Genomic DNA, 17445 nt, shown 5'->3' with positions numbered 1-17445 from the left:
GAAAGAGATGACAGAAGGGAGAAGAGGAAAAGAGGGAGAAAGAGAGAGGGGTAAGGAAGGGAGGGAGTTGGAAGGACAACAGAATTGGAATATAAACTGCCCATATACCTGAGAGGTTACTTGTAAGATACCTACGTGTGTGTGCGTGTGTGTGTGATATACTAGGGTCCTTTTTTTTAAATTTTTATTGGAGTATAGTTGATTTACAATGTTGTGTTAGTTTCAGTTGTACAGCAAAGTGATTCAGTTATACATATAGATATATCAACTTTTTTTTTTCTTTTTTAGATTCTTTTCCATATAGGCCACTACAGAGTTTTCAGTAGAGTTCCCTGGGCTGTATAGCAGGTTAGGGTCCTTTATTTTAAATAATCTAGTATCATGACTCCAAGTGCAGCTCAAGGTGGGAATTATAAATATACCTAGAGACCCCCAGCATTTTCCTTGGAAGATCTTTATGGCGTATTACTCAGCTTACACCCCTGAAGGTCCACCATGAATCAGGCCCCACGCTGGTCACTAGGGAAACAAACATGAATAAGAAGTTGTTCCTCAGACTTGTGGTTGCCTAGGAGGAGAGGGGTGGGAGAGGGAAGGACTGGGAGTTTGGGATTAGCAGGCACAAAGTAGCATATATAGGATGGATAAACAACAAGGTCCTACTGTAGAGCACAGGGAACTATATTCAATATCCTGTGATAAACCATAATGGGAAAGAATATGAACAAGAATATATATATATATGTATAACTGAATCACTCTGCTGTACAGCAGAAATTAACACAACATCGTAAATCAACTACACTTCGATAACATTACAGAAAGAAACAAAGAAAAAAAAAAAAAAGAGAACTTGTTCCTGCCCTCCAGAAACTCCTAGGAAAAATCTGGGCAGTTTACAAATGGGCCAGACCCAGCCAGCACATTTTTGTAAATAAAGTTTTATTGGAACACAGCATGCCGTTCACTTGTGGCTACTTTCACACTACGATGACCAAGTTCACATGAACCTCAAAGCAGGAAATATTTACTATCTGGCCCTTTGCAGAAAATGTCCACAGCCCTGCCCTAGGCAGTAGGCCTCTAGAAGGCAGGCCCTGGCCTTGTCCACCGGGGACAGCAGGGTCCCCAGTCCACTGGTGAACGCTGAGCATATGCGTTCTCAAGGTCCAGAAGCTCTCTGGGGTTGGACTCACTGGTGGGCAAGAATCACTCCTCATTATCTAACAAGTGTGCCCTCTTTCCTCTGAGCAAACACAGCACAAAATCCAGTGGGTACCAGTGACCTCTTTACAAACGTGTCAGCTCATTCCTGGGGTCAGCACCTCACAGAGAAACCTCATCCAGAGCCCTCTAAGTGTGCGGGGCTCACTGAGCAAATCCTGAGGCCCAGAAGCAGAAACCAAGTTTCCTGTTGAGCAGTGAGGCTGGTTGTATGGGTCCCCACCTCACGGCCAACTTCGGGCTGCCCTGCTTTATCTTAAATCAAATATTCCACCGGGAGAAAACTTCGCACTTGTGCCACGACAGTGTTAACAATAGTCTTGGAACTTGTACCCAAGATGACCTCCTCAAAAATGTTTTGTTCTCCTGTTCTCGACATTTAGTGACCGTCAGGGTGGACAGAAAGACGAGGCCAAAGGCCCTGGCCCAGCCCTTCAGCATTCAGAGCCGCGCCCAGATGCCTGGCCCGGTGCTGCCTGATTTGGGCACCAACCCACTCGGCCACTGGACCTGTCTTTCCTGCAACAGGAGTGTTTGCTTTTCTCTCAAATGGAGATGATATGTCTTTTTTTTTATAAATTTATTTATTTATTTATTTTTGGCTGTGTTGGGTCTTCGTTTCTGTGCGAGGGCTTTCTCTAGTTGTGGCAAGTGGGGGCCACTCTTCATCGCGGTGCGCGGGACTCTCACTGTCACGGCCTCTCTTGTTGCAGAGCACAGGCTCCAGACGCGCAGGCTCAGTAGTTGTGGCTCACGGGCCCAGTTGCTCCGCGGCATGTGGGATCTTCCCAGACCAGGGCTCGAACCCGTGTCCCCTGCATTGGCAGGCAGACTCTCAACCACTGCGCCACCAGGGAAGCCCCTAAATGGAGATGATATGTCTTGATGGAAGAACCATGAGAGATATCCATCCTCTAGAAAACAAAGTGCTGACAGCTTACACAGAGTTGTGAACTATTAAAATTCGAGCTGTGTAAGTCAGCTAAACCGAGAATTTTTGTCATGGCCCCTTGCTTTTGGAGGGCCAGCCTTAGTGCTTAGTCAGCTCTTAAACAGGGTTTGTTGTTTTGTATGTTTTTGTTTTTCCCTGTGACTATGTGTATGTGCGTGTGTGTGTTCAACTTTTCAAAAACTGTGGTTTAAAAAATAAGTCGATCAGTAAGTGTCAGAAGTGTCTGAGTGAGAGTAGACACTAACAGGAAAGCAGGAAACACAGTCTGTAAGTTTCGAGGGGGGGAGGAAACCGAATTTCCATTCAACACCAAGGCGACAGTAGCACACTGATGGGAGAGCCCAGACAAAGCCGAATGTCATTTTCTTTATCCTAATTTATTGATTTTTGCTGGCTGTCGGAAGCGCTCAGGGGAGGAAGCGTGGTGAGTCTCTGGCCGATGGTTTTCATCGTTCTCACAATGAGTGTGGAGGGGTTGCTGGAGACGAGTGTGTGAAAATGATGGCGGGGATGCACAAGAACCCCAGAGCCCAGAGCAAACACATGTGCGCCCATTCCTTGCACTGCAGTGTTTCTGAAAGTAGCCTATTCATTTACTTGGAAGAGATCTCATGCCAAAGAAAAAAGACATCATCTCATCACCCACCCACCCAGACACCTTGAATCATCAGCCCAGAAACACAACCGTTGCTGGGGGGGGTGCACCCCCCAAAATCACCATCCCCAGAGCACTCGTTCATGAGTCTGTGATACCAGAAATGTAAATCACCGGAGCTGCGTGGGAAATCTCCAGCCGGGTGTGCGACCCTCCTAGAGGTCAGGGAGGCCCAGGTGTGGGTGTCAGGGCGGGAGAGGGGGAGACACTCGAAGTTCAAGGTCAACAGACAACCCTGAGAGAGAGATTTGGCCCCCGGGATGTTCACTGTGCCATTTTTTTTCATGAACACTCATTACAAAACTGAAACCAACATCACAGAACAATAAGAAATCACCAGCCCGTTCCACAAGTTCAGAGCCGGGCACACCAACCGCTTCAAATCTGGAAAACGTTCCGTGTGCGTGTGCGGTGACCGCCCACCGTGGGCTTTCCCGGGTGCCTCTGGTCTCCTGCCTAGGTGCCTTCCTCCCCCAGCCTCACCCCGGGGCAGGGTCACCTCTGGGAAGATGGCTCCTGGACACGCGCCACGGCCCTGACGGCTCAGCTGTCCTCCAGGGGCCTGACACCGCCTGCCCCTGGGTATCACCACCCGAAGGTCCCACTGACGGTTCCCCTCCGGCCTCCCCCTTCCGGTCACAGTCAGGTTAGCCTCTCTTAACAGCCCTAGAGTCCTGCCCGTTCGCCCTCAGAGAGTCCCCTCGGTCAGACCTCCCCTCTCCCATGTCCGCTGACAGCCACTGTGCGAGGCCCTGTGTGGACTTGGGCTCATCCTAGAAGGGCCTCCCCTCTGTAATGCTGCCCTCCTCCACCACCCGCTCCAGTGACCTTGTCTCTAGCCTGGCCTTCAGGGACTCCTCTACCCGCCCAGACCACCTTTCCTAGCTTCTCTTGTGTCCTCCCAACACAAAGGCTCAGCATCCTCACTCGCTCCGTGAGCATCTCTCCCAAGCCCCTTTATTCACGTCATAACCCCACCCAGACATTCCTCTCCCTCTAAGCTGCCTGCTCAGCTCTACTTCAAACCCCAGTGCAAGTGCATCCCCGCCTCTGTAACCGTCCCACTCGCCAACCACGGTCTCTCCCTGAAATCCCATGGCTCTCGAATTTTGCATGAGGACAGTGAGGCAGCATTCTAAGGCATTAAGAGATGACTGCTTTCTGTTCTTCCCTTCACCAGCTCATTTTCAAATTCAGAAAAAGTTTCCCCTTCCTCAAAATGCTACCTCTCAGATCTCTGTCACAGTAGACACCACACATCTGTGAAGTCTGTGATGAGTGGTGACCCCTAGGACCGCCCGAGCTGACCTTCCCCGCCCCTGGCGGTGGCCTGCCCGCCCCTCCCCCATGCCCTAGGGGCAGGATGGCTTTCCCCACACTGCGCACTCCAAGTTCAAGTTCTTGGTTCTCCAGCTCTCAAGGAGACTTTGTCCACCTCTAGCTGAAACAAAACTCTGAAAACCAAAGTGCTCTTGATTTGCAAAAGCCAGGCTGTGGTACTGAGAAGTATTAGCTTTCTCTTAGAATACCAAAGGGTGGCCTTCACATCAACAGCTGAACTCCGTGAGGTTCAGGTTTATGTGAGAGCCCAGCGGGTGAGGAGGGGACAGGGAATACTGGGTGGCGACAAAGAATCGTTATTTATCTACCCAAAGGGAAATTGTGGGTTAACAGTAGGCAGAAGGGAATCCACGTGAGTACAGCTTAGAAACACTTGGCAAGTAGATGGGAAAGCTCCCTCCTAGGTGCCCCCTCCCCCCTCTCCCCATCCCCTGCCCAGTGAAGATATCAGCAAGGAGGCAACGGGACCTTTCAGAAACCCCAGATGGGTGTGAGAGGAACAAGAAGAGAAGGGTTCATCTCTCCCAACATCATTTACTGGATTATGAATTTTTCTTTCATGGAGCTGCATCTCACCAGGTAATAAGTCAGCTCCCTGAGGTAAGACAATGACCCACGTGTGCACAGACCACATGGGCCCACACCCTGCGTGCAAGAGCACAGCAGTGTCCGCGCCCTCCATGCCCACGTGCGGACTCCTAACGGGGCCCAAGGACCGTGCCAGGGCCCGAGGGCTTCCGGAGCGTGCTGGCCCTGCCTGACGGAGGGTCACTTTGGTCACTCCCTCTTTGGTATGGGAGGCAGCACAAGCGGGTCTGCGCGGTTTCCAGGGGCTTAGTGGGTAGGCGACTGTGCTGACCTGGCCTTATCCCAGAAGGGCCTCCCCACTGTGAGGCGGCCCTTACTAGGAGCTGGAGGGTCTGGATGGCTTCAAGGCTAGAACTGGGGCTGAGCCTTGAAGCGCGAGGAGGGTGTGATATTATTCTTCACTTTCCGCCTTCCTGTGCCCAAGGGGGATGGGTGAGAGGAATCTTAAAAGGACTAACCAAAGTCCTCTCTTGCGGCGGGGAGGGCTTCCCTGGTGGCACAGTGGTTAAGAATCCGCCTGCCAATGCAGGGAACATGGGTTCGAGCCCTGGTCCGGGAAGATCCCACATGCCGCAGAGCAACAAAGCCCGTGCACCACAACTACTGAGCCTGCGCTCTAGAGCCCGCGAGCGACAACTACTGAGCCTGCAAGCCACAACTACTGAGCCCATGTGCCACAACTACTGAAGCCCACGCGCCTAGATCCCGAGCTCCACAACGAGAGAAGCTAGCACAGTGAGAAGGCTGCGCACTGCAATGAAGAGTGGCCCCCACTCGCCGCAACTAGAGAAAGCCCGTGCCCATCAACGAAGACCCACCGCAGCCAAAAATTTAAAGAAAATTTTTAAAAACAACAACAAGGTACTCTCTTGGGACCCCCAACCCAATGCCCTGCCCCTATAGCGTCCACATCCCAGCAGCGGCTAATCTTGGCCACACACATCAGAGCCAAGTCTCCTAAGACACACATCAGAGCCAAGTCTCCTAAGTGTTGGCTTCCTCTCAATCTTTCCCTGATGGGGTCTGGAAGATAAAAGCTTGGAGACCCAGGGATCTAAGTCTTTGAGAGGCTCTGCATTCTTGTACTAGGTCTGGGCTCCCCACAGCCCCTCAGGGCCTCAGATGGTGACTCCCAGCCAGTGTCTTGCCAGCCACTCTGTGGCTCACGTGACCTCACAGCTTGACTTGCTGGCTTTGCCCCATGGGCTAGGGGTAGGGCTCCAGCTCCCCTCCACCCCTCCCCACCCGCAAGTCATCCTGGGCAGGTTGGTGCCCACCCCGGCTCCTCTGTGTTAGATCCAATTCTAACTTTTGAGTTTCTTTTTTGAGCAGTTCTATTTTTTTGGTAAGGATTGGTAATAAGGGTTTTCCAAAGGACAAAAGAATTACTTATTTTTCTTAAAAGATTAAGATTAATCCTATATTGCAATGATCATAGCATCCATTGGACCCTTTTATACATCTAAGTTATATTTGGGGATCTTAGGGTGCTTATTTTTCCCATATCTTGAAACACATTTGTTACTTCACCGTTACTCAAAATTATTCTGAACAATACTAAAAATAGTAGGAGAAGAATGATAGAATGACCTAGACTAAGAGGATAATGCAATAGTGAGATAAATCATCACAACTGCATCATTCATTCTCAGTTTTCCTATGGCACTGCCAAATGTATGGCATCACCTCTAAGAAGGTACGAAAGAAGACTGGACATACCATCTTTGTAGCTTGCATTGAACACAGTTGAAAATTGAGACTTTTTCTACTTTTTGCTTATAATGGCAAAGAAAAAAAATAAAGGAAGATGTTTCACATCTCTTAGATGAATCAGAAGATGAAGGAAGAGGCAGCAGGTCTCTGTGCTCTAATGACAATGATGAAGTTGATAATATGCATGAAACCTCAGACAATAAGTCTTTAGATAACAATATCTGCGACGAATTTTCTCACACTCAAAATTTGATGGGTGAATTATATATCTTTATATATATATATAAATATATATTATTAAATATATGGCAATATATATAATAATGCAATATGGGAAATATGGCAATATTCCCATTCAATCAGCCATTCAAAGGAGAAAGACTTGATCATGCAATATTTTGTCACAGGAACCTAGACCATTTCATTTGCTAAAAGGATGTTTGGGAGTGTTCTTTCATCTTTTATGATGTCTATGCACTGAGAATTTACTTGCATGGACAAATGTTGAAGGCAGAAGTGTATGCAAAGATGACTGGAAGGAAATGGAGAAACTTGTTAGACTGATCATCTTAATTGGTTTATAAATCTAAAAGTGAAAATTCTTTGCAATTATGAAGCAAAGAAGATGGCCATCCTCTCTTCCTCAAAATCACATGATATTGAAGGTTTCAATTTTTTTCTCATATTTTGACGATGCGAGTGCAAGAAAAAGATGCAGAGGCAATGACAAGCTAGAACTTACTAGAGATATGTTTGAAGTCTGAGTCAGTGTTTACAGGACAATGTTCCAGACTCATGCATGGCAGCTGAGAGGCAATGAGTTGCATTCAAAGGGTATTACATTCAACATCAGGAAAATATGGAAGAAATATGTAGACTATTTGTGTTCAATTCTAGTGTCTAAATTTCTAGTAGAGTTGTTTTTCACTCTTACTTCTACAGATTATTTGTACAATGACTGAGAAATATTTTTTAAAGGTTCCATTGGATCCAGATGTTAAGCAGGGATGACTACCTTTGCCAGTACGTTGAAAGCTTCATAGGTAGAAATTTTCTAACGCGTATTCTGCAGAAAACCATTTCGTGGCCAAGTAAGTATGAGAAATATTGGATAAAACAGAATTATGTAAATTTTGAACTGCAGGATTTCTCTGAACATTTAATATGCAAGATGTCCAAAATTGGTTTGACCATGAAATTCTTTGGGGGGCAGAATATTTCACAGGACTAGTGGTCTACAGAAGACTCAAAAAAAAAAAAAAATCCCCTAGAAGATGAAAGGACAGCAAACCAAACTGTATTATTAGTTAGCTAAGGTTAAATTTATGGAGGCTTTTCCCCTTTTTTAGGGAAAAATTAAAGTGTCAGAGCCCCAGCTCCATGAGAGAAGCCCCATAGGAAGGCTGGGGCAAGAGGAAAGAGAAAGGGCTTGGCCCCTAAAGAGGTCAGAGGGAGCTCTAGTGAAAAGGAGAGGTGCAGAGTAAGGTTCCCATGGTCTCAGACAAAGAGGACAAAAAGAAGGATAACTTCATTAGCTTTATTTTGAAAAGGAGGAGCAAGATTATTCTAGAGACAGGGAATATAATCAGACTCTTGGAATAGAAAAACTCTCTGCCCCTGCTCAATTCCCGAGGGAAGGGGACAGGGGGTGAAGGGAAGAAAGGAAAGCAGTGGTTCTATCTAGATCCTCAAGGGAGAAGGAATTTTTTTTTTTTAATTCTTTGACACAGAGGCCTGGGTTCCGGCCACCTGGACATTGCTGATGTGAACTGAAAAATCCATCTCTGAGGCAGGGGTGCCTTCCCACAAGAATCCTGCGGCAGGGGCTCCAGCTGTCACCGCTGGGTACTGAGCCTCCGCCCACCCCCTTCTACCAGCCACCAGCCCGCTCCACCAGCTGGGACAGCCGCCATGCACACACACTCTGCCTTACCTTCCGACATCCAGCTGAAAGAGTGCCCCTGACTGTCAACGGCCAACACCACCACTCATCCCCTGAATCTTCCCCCATCTCCTCAAGGGCACCTCTCCTGCCAAAACTCCCATGCTCCCTGATCCCACATCCCCCTCCAGCACCTGACCCCTTTCCTTGCTTCCTTTCAGAGAAAAACTTCTCCAGAGAGTTGTACAGACTTACCATCAGCACCTCGTCGTCCCCCAACCCCTGCTTCTCTCCTCCAGCTGCCATGGTCAGGCTCTCGTGTCCCCTTCCTTCCTGAAATGGGGTACCAGAGACCTCCATCACCCCTACAGTCATGCTCAACGCTGTCTTCCTCTTGCCCCAGCCCTCTACAGCGTTCATGGCCAATCACTCCCTCCTAGAAACACCTTCCTCAGGAGACTTCTACAATCCCACCTACATCCGATGTTTCTCCTACCACACTCCCCACCTTCTCAGGCTCCTTTGTCTCTGCCAGATCTTGAAATAGTCTTTGAATGCCCCAAAGCTCTGACATCAGCTCTTCTCTCTTCCATCTAGTCCCAAGACTTTAAATATCATCTATACACTGATGACTTTCCAATTTTACCCCTGTGCCCATCTCTCCCTAAAGCCCTAGACTGGTAAAGTCCAATCGCCTCACTCAGCATCTCCACTTAAGTTTCAAATAGGCATCTCAAGCTTAGCATGACCAAAGCCTAAGTCTCAATCCCAACTCAGATCCCCAAGCTTCGTCATCTCAATAAACCATACTGGCTGTACAGGCCACGAACCTAAGAGTCACATTAACTCCTCCTCTCATCTCCCAGCCCTCCCCTAAAATCTAATCCAAGAGTAAAACCTATAGGGTTTCTCTAATATATCCTGTAACTGAAAGCTTCTCGCCATCTGCCCAGACATTACCCTCATCCGAGTTACATCATCTCTGACCTGGACCACTGTGACACACAGTCAGACAGTCAGCTGCCAGAGTGATCTTCCATTGCATTAATTACAGTACATCACTCCTCTATTAGTTTCTTGTAGCTGCCATGAAAAACCTACCACAAACTAAGTGGCTTAAAACAACAGAAATTTGGGCTTCCCTGGTGGTGCAGTGGTTGAGAATCTGCCTGCCAATGCAGGGGACATGGGTTCGAGCCCTGGTCCGGGAAGATCCCACGTGCCGTGCAGCAACTAAGTCCGTGAGCCACAACTACTGAGCCTGCGCTCTAGACCCCGCGAGCCACAACTACTGAGCCCGTGTACCACAACTACTGAAGCCCGTGTGCCTAGAGCCCGTGCTCTGCAGAAAGAGAAGCCACCACAATGAGAAGCCAGCGCACCACAATGAAGAGTTAGCCCCCGCTTGCCACAACTAGAGAAAGACCAGGCACAGCAATGAAGACCCGATGCAGCTAAAAATAAATAAATAAACTTATTAAAAAAACAAAACAAAAAACCAGAAATTTATTCTCTCACAGTTGAGGAGACCAGAGGTCCAAAATCAAGATGCTGGCAGGATTGGTTCCTTCTAGAGACTCTGAAGGAGAGACTGTCCCAGACCTCTCTCCCAGCTTCTGTGGTTGCTAGCAGACCTTCGAGTTCTCGGCTTGTAGACACATCACTCCAATCTTTGCCTCCATCTTCCCACTGCCTTGTCTCTGTGTGACCCCGTGTGTCCTTTTCTGTCCCTCCTAAGGACACTCTCATTGGATTTTGGGCCCACCCTAATCCAGGATGAGCTCACCTTAATCCTTCCCGTAATTCGACCTGCAAAGACCCTGTTTTCAAAGGTCACATTCTGAGGTTCCTAGCGGACATGAATTTTTGAGGGCAGTCTTCAACTTACTACAACTTCCCTGCTTAAAGTTTTCCAGTGACATCCTGTTGTAACCAGAATAAAATCTAAACTCCTGTAAGGTCCCCAGGATCTGGTGCCCGCCCAGCCCTCTGCCCCCCTTCTCTCCTCTCTCCATCCATCCACCCCAGTCCAGCTACATGTGTCTTATTTCTCTCCCTTGACCCTGCCGAGGCATTCTTATCTCCTGGCCTTTGCACTTGCTGTTCCTTCCTCCTGAAACACCATTCCCTCCCCCGCCACAGATTTTTGCATGGCTGCCTCTTCATCATTCAGAACTTAACAAAAATGCCACATCAAGAGGCCTTTTCTGACCATTCTAATTAAAGCAGCCAACACTCCCCCCAGCCATTGCTTCATTATTCTTCTTAATCTTCTGTATAGCACATACTTGCATGTGAAATTAGTGTCTCTGCTGATGAACTTGCTATTTACACTTATGAGAAAATAAGGTCCTTGAGTGCAAAGACTCTGTCCTATTTCCTTAGAGCAGTGCTTAGCACATAGTAGGTCGCCTGTGTTAGAAACCGAGGACTGGGGGAGAGGTAGAGGGAGAGATAAATTAGGAGTTTGGGAGTAGTGGATACATAAAGTATGGGAGTAGGGATATATAAAACAGATATATAAAATAGTTTGGGAGTAGGGATATATAAAACAGATAACCAACAAGGACCTACCGTATAGCACAGGGAACTCTACTGAATATTTTGTAATAACCTCTAAGGGAGAAGAATCTGCAAAGGAACACATATATAAGGGAAACATATATAAGGGAAAAGAATCTGAAAAAGAATATATATACATATATATATATATATATATATATATATATATATATATATATATATATATATATATATATGAATCACTTTGCCTCGGGGAACAGGCAGTCACACAAGACTTAAATTTGGAACTAGGTCCAGTGAGGAGAGAAATGTGGCACAAGGCATTCATTTTGGTGGTGCAGATGATGTAGCAGCTGAAGGATGGCTTTGCAGGTGAGCAGCAAGCTTCCTGGTGGTGGCAGGCACAGTGTCTTTCAGCGGACTCAGCCCTGAGAGCTCAGCCTAGAACCTGTCCTCCCAACCATCCTCCTAGCCATTTAATGCCTTATAATAAATTTCTTTCTTCTTGAACTACTAGAATGGCATCTGTGCTCTGCAGCTGAACACCGATCAAAACATTGCTCAATAAATGTTTGCTGGCTGAGTATGAAACGGCATTTGAAGTACCCCAGGTATGGGTTTGTGGGTTGGGGGCTTCCAGCTTAGAAATGATCTTATGGTGATTAACCTCTGCCATCATGATTACTGGCTACATTAGGTTCCTTTGGCTGTTGTAACACATTACCAGACACTTGGTAACTTAAAACTATTAAATTTATTCTCTTACGGTTCTGGAGTCCAGAGGTGCAAAATCAGTATCACTGGGCCAAAATCAAGGTGTCAACAGGATCATACTCCCTGTGGATTCTAGAATAGAACCCATTCCTTGCCTCTTCCAGCTTCCAATGGATGCTGGCATTCTTGGGCTCATAGTCACAGCACTCTTTGCTTCCATTTTTACAACGCCTTCGCGCGTGTGTGTGTGAAATCTCCCTCTGCATTTCTTTTACAAGGACAACTGTGACAGCATTCAGGAATCACCAGGATGATCCAGAATAATCTCTCCATCTGAAGAGCCTTAATCACATCTGCAAAGCCCTTTTTTCCAAACAAAATAACATTTATTGGTTACATTTACAGGGATTAGGACCTGATATCTTCTGGGCTATTATTCAGCCTACTACCCTGCCCATGACCAGAAAACTCTGTTCTTAGATGGTCCTCAGTTATTCCATGGGAATTCTATCATATGTGCCCATACCTCACTTCATCTCCATTTATCCTACCTGTGAAGAACTCACCTAAGGGGAAGAGTAGGGAAGAATAAAAGACACCACCAGCCAAGGGAACAAGGATGCAAGTGAAGCCAGTTTTAACCAGGCAGTCTACACTCAACTGAAAGCAGAAAATGAATACCCAACTTGCTGGAGCTTCAGCTGAATGTATTCCGCTGTATCTGACAGGCCAAGGGGCAGACCAGTGCTCAGCATGTCCACCCTGGCAGACCGGTGTATTGGGCCTGATGCACTCTCAGAAACGGACCACTTCCCAGCTGAGGGCTGATTTTCAGGACAACTACAGCCAGCCTCGCCCACCTATAAGGCCGAGAAGGAAGAAAGAAGGTCAAAGAGAGAAATGAGAGCAGGGGAGTAGGAACAGTTGACTAAAGAAGTGATGGGATCTGGAGACCTTTCCAGCCAACGCCATTTAAGCCATTAGACAATTACTTAAACTTCCCTGCACTTGTGAGGGCAGCAACAGACAGAGGCCTCTGATTATTTCACCTATCTTAGCAGACATCTGACGTTAAATCAAGCCATCAATCGAGATGGAAACACTGACGTAAACTAGTATATATAAGATGGATAAACAAGATCCTACTGTATAGCACAAGGAACTATATTCAATATCCTGTGATAAACCATAATGGAAAAGAATATGAAAAAAAGAATGTCTATATGTGTTTAACTGAGTCACTTTGCTGTACAGCCAAGATTGACACAACACTGTAAATCAACTATATTTCAATAAAAAATTAAATTAAAAAAAAAAAAAGAAAAGACCATTCCACCCAAAGCGGGGGCCAGGGTGGGGGTGGGGGGAGATGGGAACACTAATTTGAGCAGATTGCCAGTGTTACTATGGGAAAAAAAAGGAGCTGATGAACTGTCCTAGCAAGAACTGTCACCAAAAACAGTACCATATGGGCTGGTGATTGGAAAGAATCATAGGGTTTAAGTTTAGGTTTGGCATGTTTTTGTTTGTTTGTGTAGAGGATAGTTGGCCACATGAAGAGGGAAAGGCCTAGTACGAAGGGAGAGAGTGAAGACGCTTTGCCATTCTAGACAAGTATGCAGAGAAATCACACAAGTGAGGGCTTGCTTTCGAGAAGAGGGGACATTTCTTTCTCTGAGATGTGAAAGGAAAAGATAAGGAAAAAGGTTGGTATAAAGAGAAATCAGAGGTGGAGGACCACGGCAGACTCGGCAATTCTCTCCCAATCTTCCCAATGAGGACAAACATACAAGTTACACAAAATACAAAAGTCATCTTTCTCGGGGCATCAGACAGTTCACACCACAGTGAAGAATTAACAAGGCAGGAACTGGGGTAAATGGAGGCAGAGGAGACCCGAAGCTGGAGTCTGAAGATGGTTACCCAGCTCCAGATCAGGCAGCAAAGAGGCCGAGAGGGTAAGTAGTGATTTTCACAGCATCATATGGCTAGCGGATCAGGGACTGGAGTCCAGGGCCCACCCAGCTGCATATCCAAAGAAAACTGAATCCCTAACTTAAAACCTTTCCACAGAGAAAACCCCAGGCTTGGAGGTAATACCCTCAGAAATGCATGCCCGCATGCACCAGTGTACAAGCACAAGAATGATCCCAGCAGCACTCTTTGCACTAGCCCTGAACTGGGAACAACCCCAATGTCCATCAAGACTAGAGAGATAAACACACTGTGTCACATTTATAAAAGGTAATACTATCCAGTGAAGAAATGGGTAGACTAAGGCTACACACAACAAACAGCACAGTTGAATTTCACACGTATAATGAGTGAAAGGCATCATGCACGACAGCATACATACTCTGTAGTTACGTTCATATGAAGTTGTAAAAACAGGCAAAACTAAATTTTCGCTTTCAAGGACATGTATTTTGACGGTAAAACGATAAAGAAAAATCAAGGATGTTTTACCACGAAAGTCACAATAGTGGTTACGTGTGGCAGAGAGGGAGGGGTGGAGGCCAAGAAGAGGGAGCGGGGGGACATTCCAGAGTGTGGCACAGTTACATTTGTTGATCTGACTGTGGCAATGATGCTGGTGTTGACTATAAATAAATCATTGAGCTATCCATCTTTGCTTTGAACACTTTTCTGAAGGTATGTTTTATTTTACAGCTTAAATAAAAAGTGATGAGAGGGAGAGAGGATGGAGGGATGAGGGAGGAAGTGAGGAGAAAGAGATGGAGGAAGAAAGGAGGGAGGGAGGGGGAAGGAAAGAAGAGTGTGGTGGGCTAGAAGTCTATTGAAGAAAGGAGAAAGGGCTGCTGAGAAAAGTCCACTGGGCAAGGATGGAAAATTCAAATGCCCAGAAGAATCAGGCAGGTCCTCCAGGAATGAGGTACATTGGTCGGGGGGGTGGGTGGGCGGAGAGAAGCCCATTGACCCAGAGCGTCTCATACTCAGTATCTGTGTACAGGAAGACCCTCACAGTTGTTGCAGAGATGCTGGCAAAGTAGAGCATGTGTGCCCCACGTCAGAGGGGCAGCTGCCTCTCAGTGCCAGAGAGAGGAAAGATCCAGTTCAGCCAGCTCTCCACCTTTTCAAGAATACAGCAAGTCCCCTATGTACAAACAAGTTTCATTCTGAGAGCATGTTCATAAGTCCAATTTGTTCGTGAGTCCAACAAAGTTAGCCTAGGTACCCAACTAACACAGTCGGCTAGACAGGACTGTACTGCAACAGGTTTATAATACTTTTCACACAAATAATACATAAAAAAGAAACAAACAAAAAATGAAGAAAATATGTTTAATCTTACAGTACAGTCCCTTGAAAAGTACAGTAGTACAGGACAACAGCTGGCACACAGGGGCTGGCATCGAGTGAACAGGCAAGAAGAGTTACTGACCGGAGGAGGGAGAGAGGAGGTGGGAGATGGTAGAGCTAAACAGTCATCAGCAATAGGAGATGGAGGGCAAGCTGCAATTTCACTCATGCCTGACGTGGATGGAACGCACGTTAGCGTCCTTCAAAGTTTGCAACTTGAAGGTTCGTGTGTAGGGGATTTAACTGCAGTGAAATATCTGATTTGCTTGTGTCCCCCGTTTCTTAATTGTTGCTAACGAAATCAAATTATTTTAAATATCATTTCAGTCAAACAAAACCCAGTTTCTGTTCCAGAGGAGGTCCATAGGCTTTAAGACCTCTGGGTGAGGTGCTCAGAATTCAGGGAACCCGTCACCCCAGAGGCACGGCTTTCTCCAGCATCACTCAGTAGCCCCCCCCATCAGCCGATATCAGACTTGGGGAGTAAAAATGCTGGAAGGCAGAAGAACAAGAGGGACAGGAAATCAAGGGAGGACCTCGCTGAAAGGGTTCCAAGATCCAGAATACCAGAAGGGCCTCTGCACCCAGAGTCTCGTGAGAGATCAGAGACTTCAAGCCCCAGGAGAAAAAAAGCTGAGTTAGAAGAAGTGAGGGAGACAGTTTCAGAATTCAAGAGCTCCAAAAATAAACCTTTGCCTTTTAACACTTTTCTCTTTTTACTTGCTTGCTTGCTTTTTTTTTTTTTTTTTTTTAATTCTAACAATTCTACAAGCAGCCAGAAGTGGGAAGAAAAAATAAAGCAACCATAGGTTTTTGCGCAGCTGCTCTGTTCATCCTGCCTTTAGCCCAATGATTTCCAAGTTAGGCGCACACCCGCTCTCCCAATGGCCCAGTGGTGGATTCAGACCACAAGCCAAGGCCACAAGAAACAGCCTGGTGCTGCATCTGCTTTGGCCCTAGTGGCTGGCTTCCAAGAAATGCTGGAACAGCGGAAGCAGCTAGCAGGGTGCATAAGAAATGGTCAGCAGTTGGGAACAGCTGGAGGGAGGAGGGCCAGCGAGCAAATATCAGAGTTTGGGAAATAAGGCTTTGGCTGAACAAAGTTCACTGTTGTTTTCCAAGAAAGCAGGACCTGGTTGAGCCACCCCGGAGAACAGGGCGAGGAGCCCATGAACTGAATGCTGGCTCTCAATTTCCGAGACCCGGGATGCTTGGCCACCCAACAGTGACCAGGGCCATTGTTGTTCCCCTCAGGGCAGAGGGCAGGCGGCAGCTCAGTGTGAAAGGGGAAAGATGGACAGCCAGTCAAAGCAAGACCGAACTACAGAGACGGAAGGCAAGATAAAAGGAAAAACAACAAAAAGGCCATTGGTGCTTTCCATGTGCTATATGCAAATTCACCTAAATTCATCTCCCATTAATTAGTGCATCTTGAACACTTAGAGCTGTTCAACCCTGCCTGCAGGTACCTACCTTTTGTGGTGAGCCCTCTATTCCTAGCAGAGTTGGAGCAGAAGCCCAGCTGTTCTCTATCAGAAACTCTGCTATGGGAATTCCCCGGTGGTCCAGGGGTTAGGGCTCATGGATTCGATTCCTGGTCAGGGAACTAAGATGCTACATGCTGCATGGCACGACAGAAGGAAAAAAAACAAAAACAAACAAACAAAAAAACAACTCTGCTAAAAGAATGAGAGATTGGACTAGCTAACTTCTAATTCTTAAAATTGCAATTTAGCAGAACTGGATAATGATATCTTTATGACAAATGATATTTTTTCTGAGTATCCACGTGTCACTATTTGAAAGGTACTTAGACAAGCCAGATTGTTTGGCAATAGGTCTGTGATTATCTGCAATCAGCTGATTGAAGTTCTCAGGTATGAAGAACGGCTTATTTTAAGAAATTAAGTTAATTTAGGTAACAGTTTTATTGAAAAGCAATAAATTTAAAACAGTTAGAAATAAGGCAGTTTCCTTTTTAAAAATTCTATACATTTTTCAAATCATTTCTAACAGACCCTCTGCTAAGAAAAGCTCTTTGTAAATTAATAAAATGTTCTTGGGAGTCATTATTACTTTTTTAACTCAAAGGGGTATGTTTATTTATCTCATAGCAGGAATTCCTGTGCTTTACATGTTTGTATCCCTACAACTCCCAGCCCTGTACCTGGAACATAAGAGGTGCTCATTAGATGTTTGTTGAATGAGTCAGTTGTAAAGAGAGAGCACATAATGGCCCATTTCTGCCAACTGGCAGTAATAATAGCGTTCTGAACACTTACTATATGCTAGAAACCTGGCCAAACAAACTTAATACGTGCTAGTAATTGCTCCAGATCCTTAAGATGTGATTACTGTGATCATCCCCATTTTACAGATGACTCAACTGAGGCTGGTGAGTGGCAGAGCCAGGATTCAAGGCCAGGTCTGTCCCACTCCTGAGCCGAAGTTCTCATCCATCGTTTTAAAGAGAATCTCAATCCTCGGCTCCGTGGATACAGTTTTCAGCGCCGTGTGTGGTGTGTTCAGCAG

At 46.3% G+C, this 17445-nt stretch overlaps 1 protein-coding gene across 1 annotated transcript in view; it reads right to left on the bottom strand.

Moving 5' to 3' along the window:
- The window catches only part of LOC103086534 (T-complex protein 1 subunit gamma-like), a 145490-nt gene that overhangs the window by 15977 nt on the left and 112068 nt on the right, over positions 1-17445 (bottom strand). The window lies entirely within an intron of this gene.

The sequence above is a fragment of the Lipotes vexillifer genome, unplaced genomic scaffold (assembly GCF_000442215.2).
Source record: "Lipotes vexillifer unplaced genomic scaffold, Lipotes_vexillifer_v1.1 scaffold1088, whole genome shotgun sequence".
NCBI lineage: Eukaryota > Metazoa > Chordata > Mammalia > Artiodactyla > Lipotidae > Lipotes > Lipotes vexillifer.
This window is presented reverse-complemented; position numbering and strand designations above follow the sequence as displayed.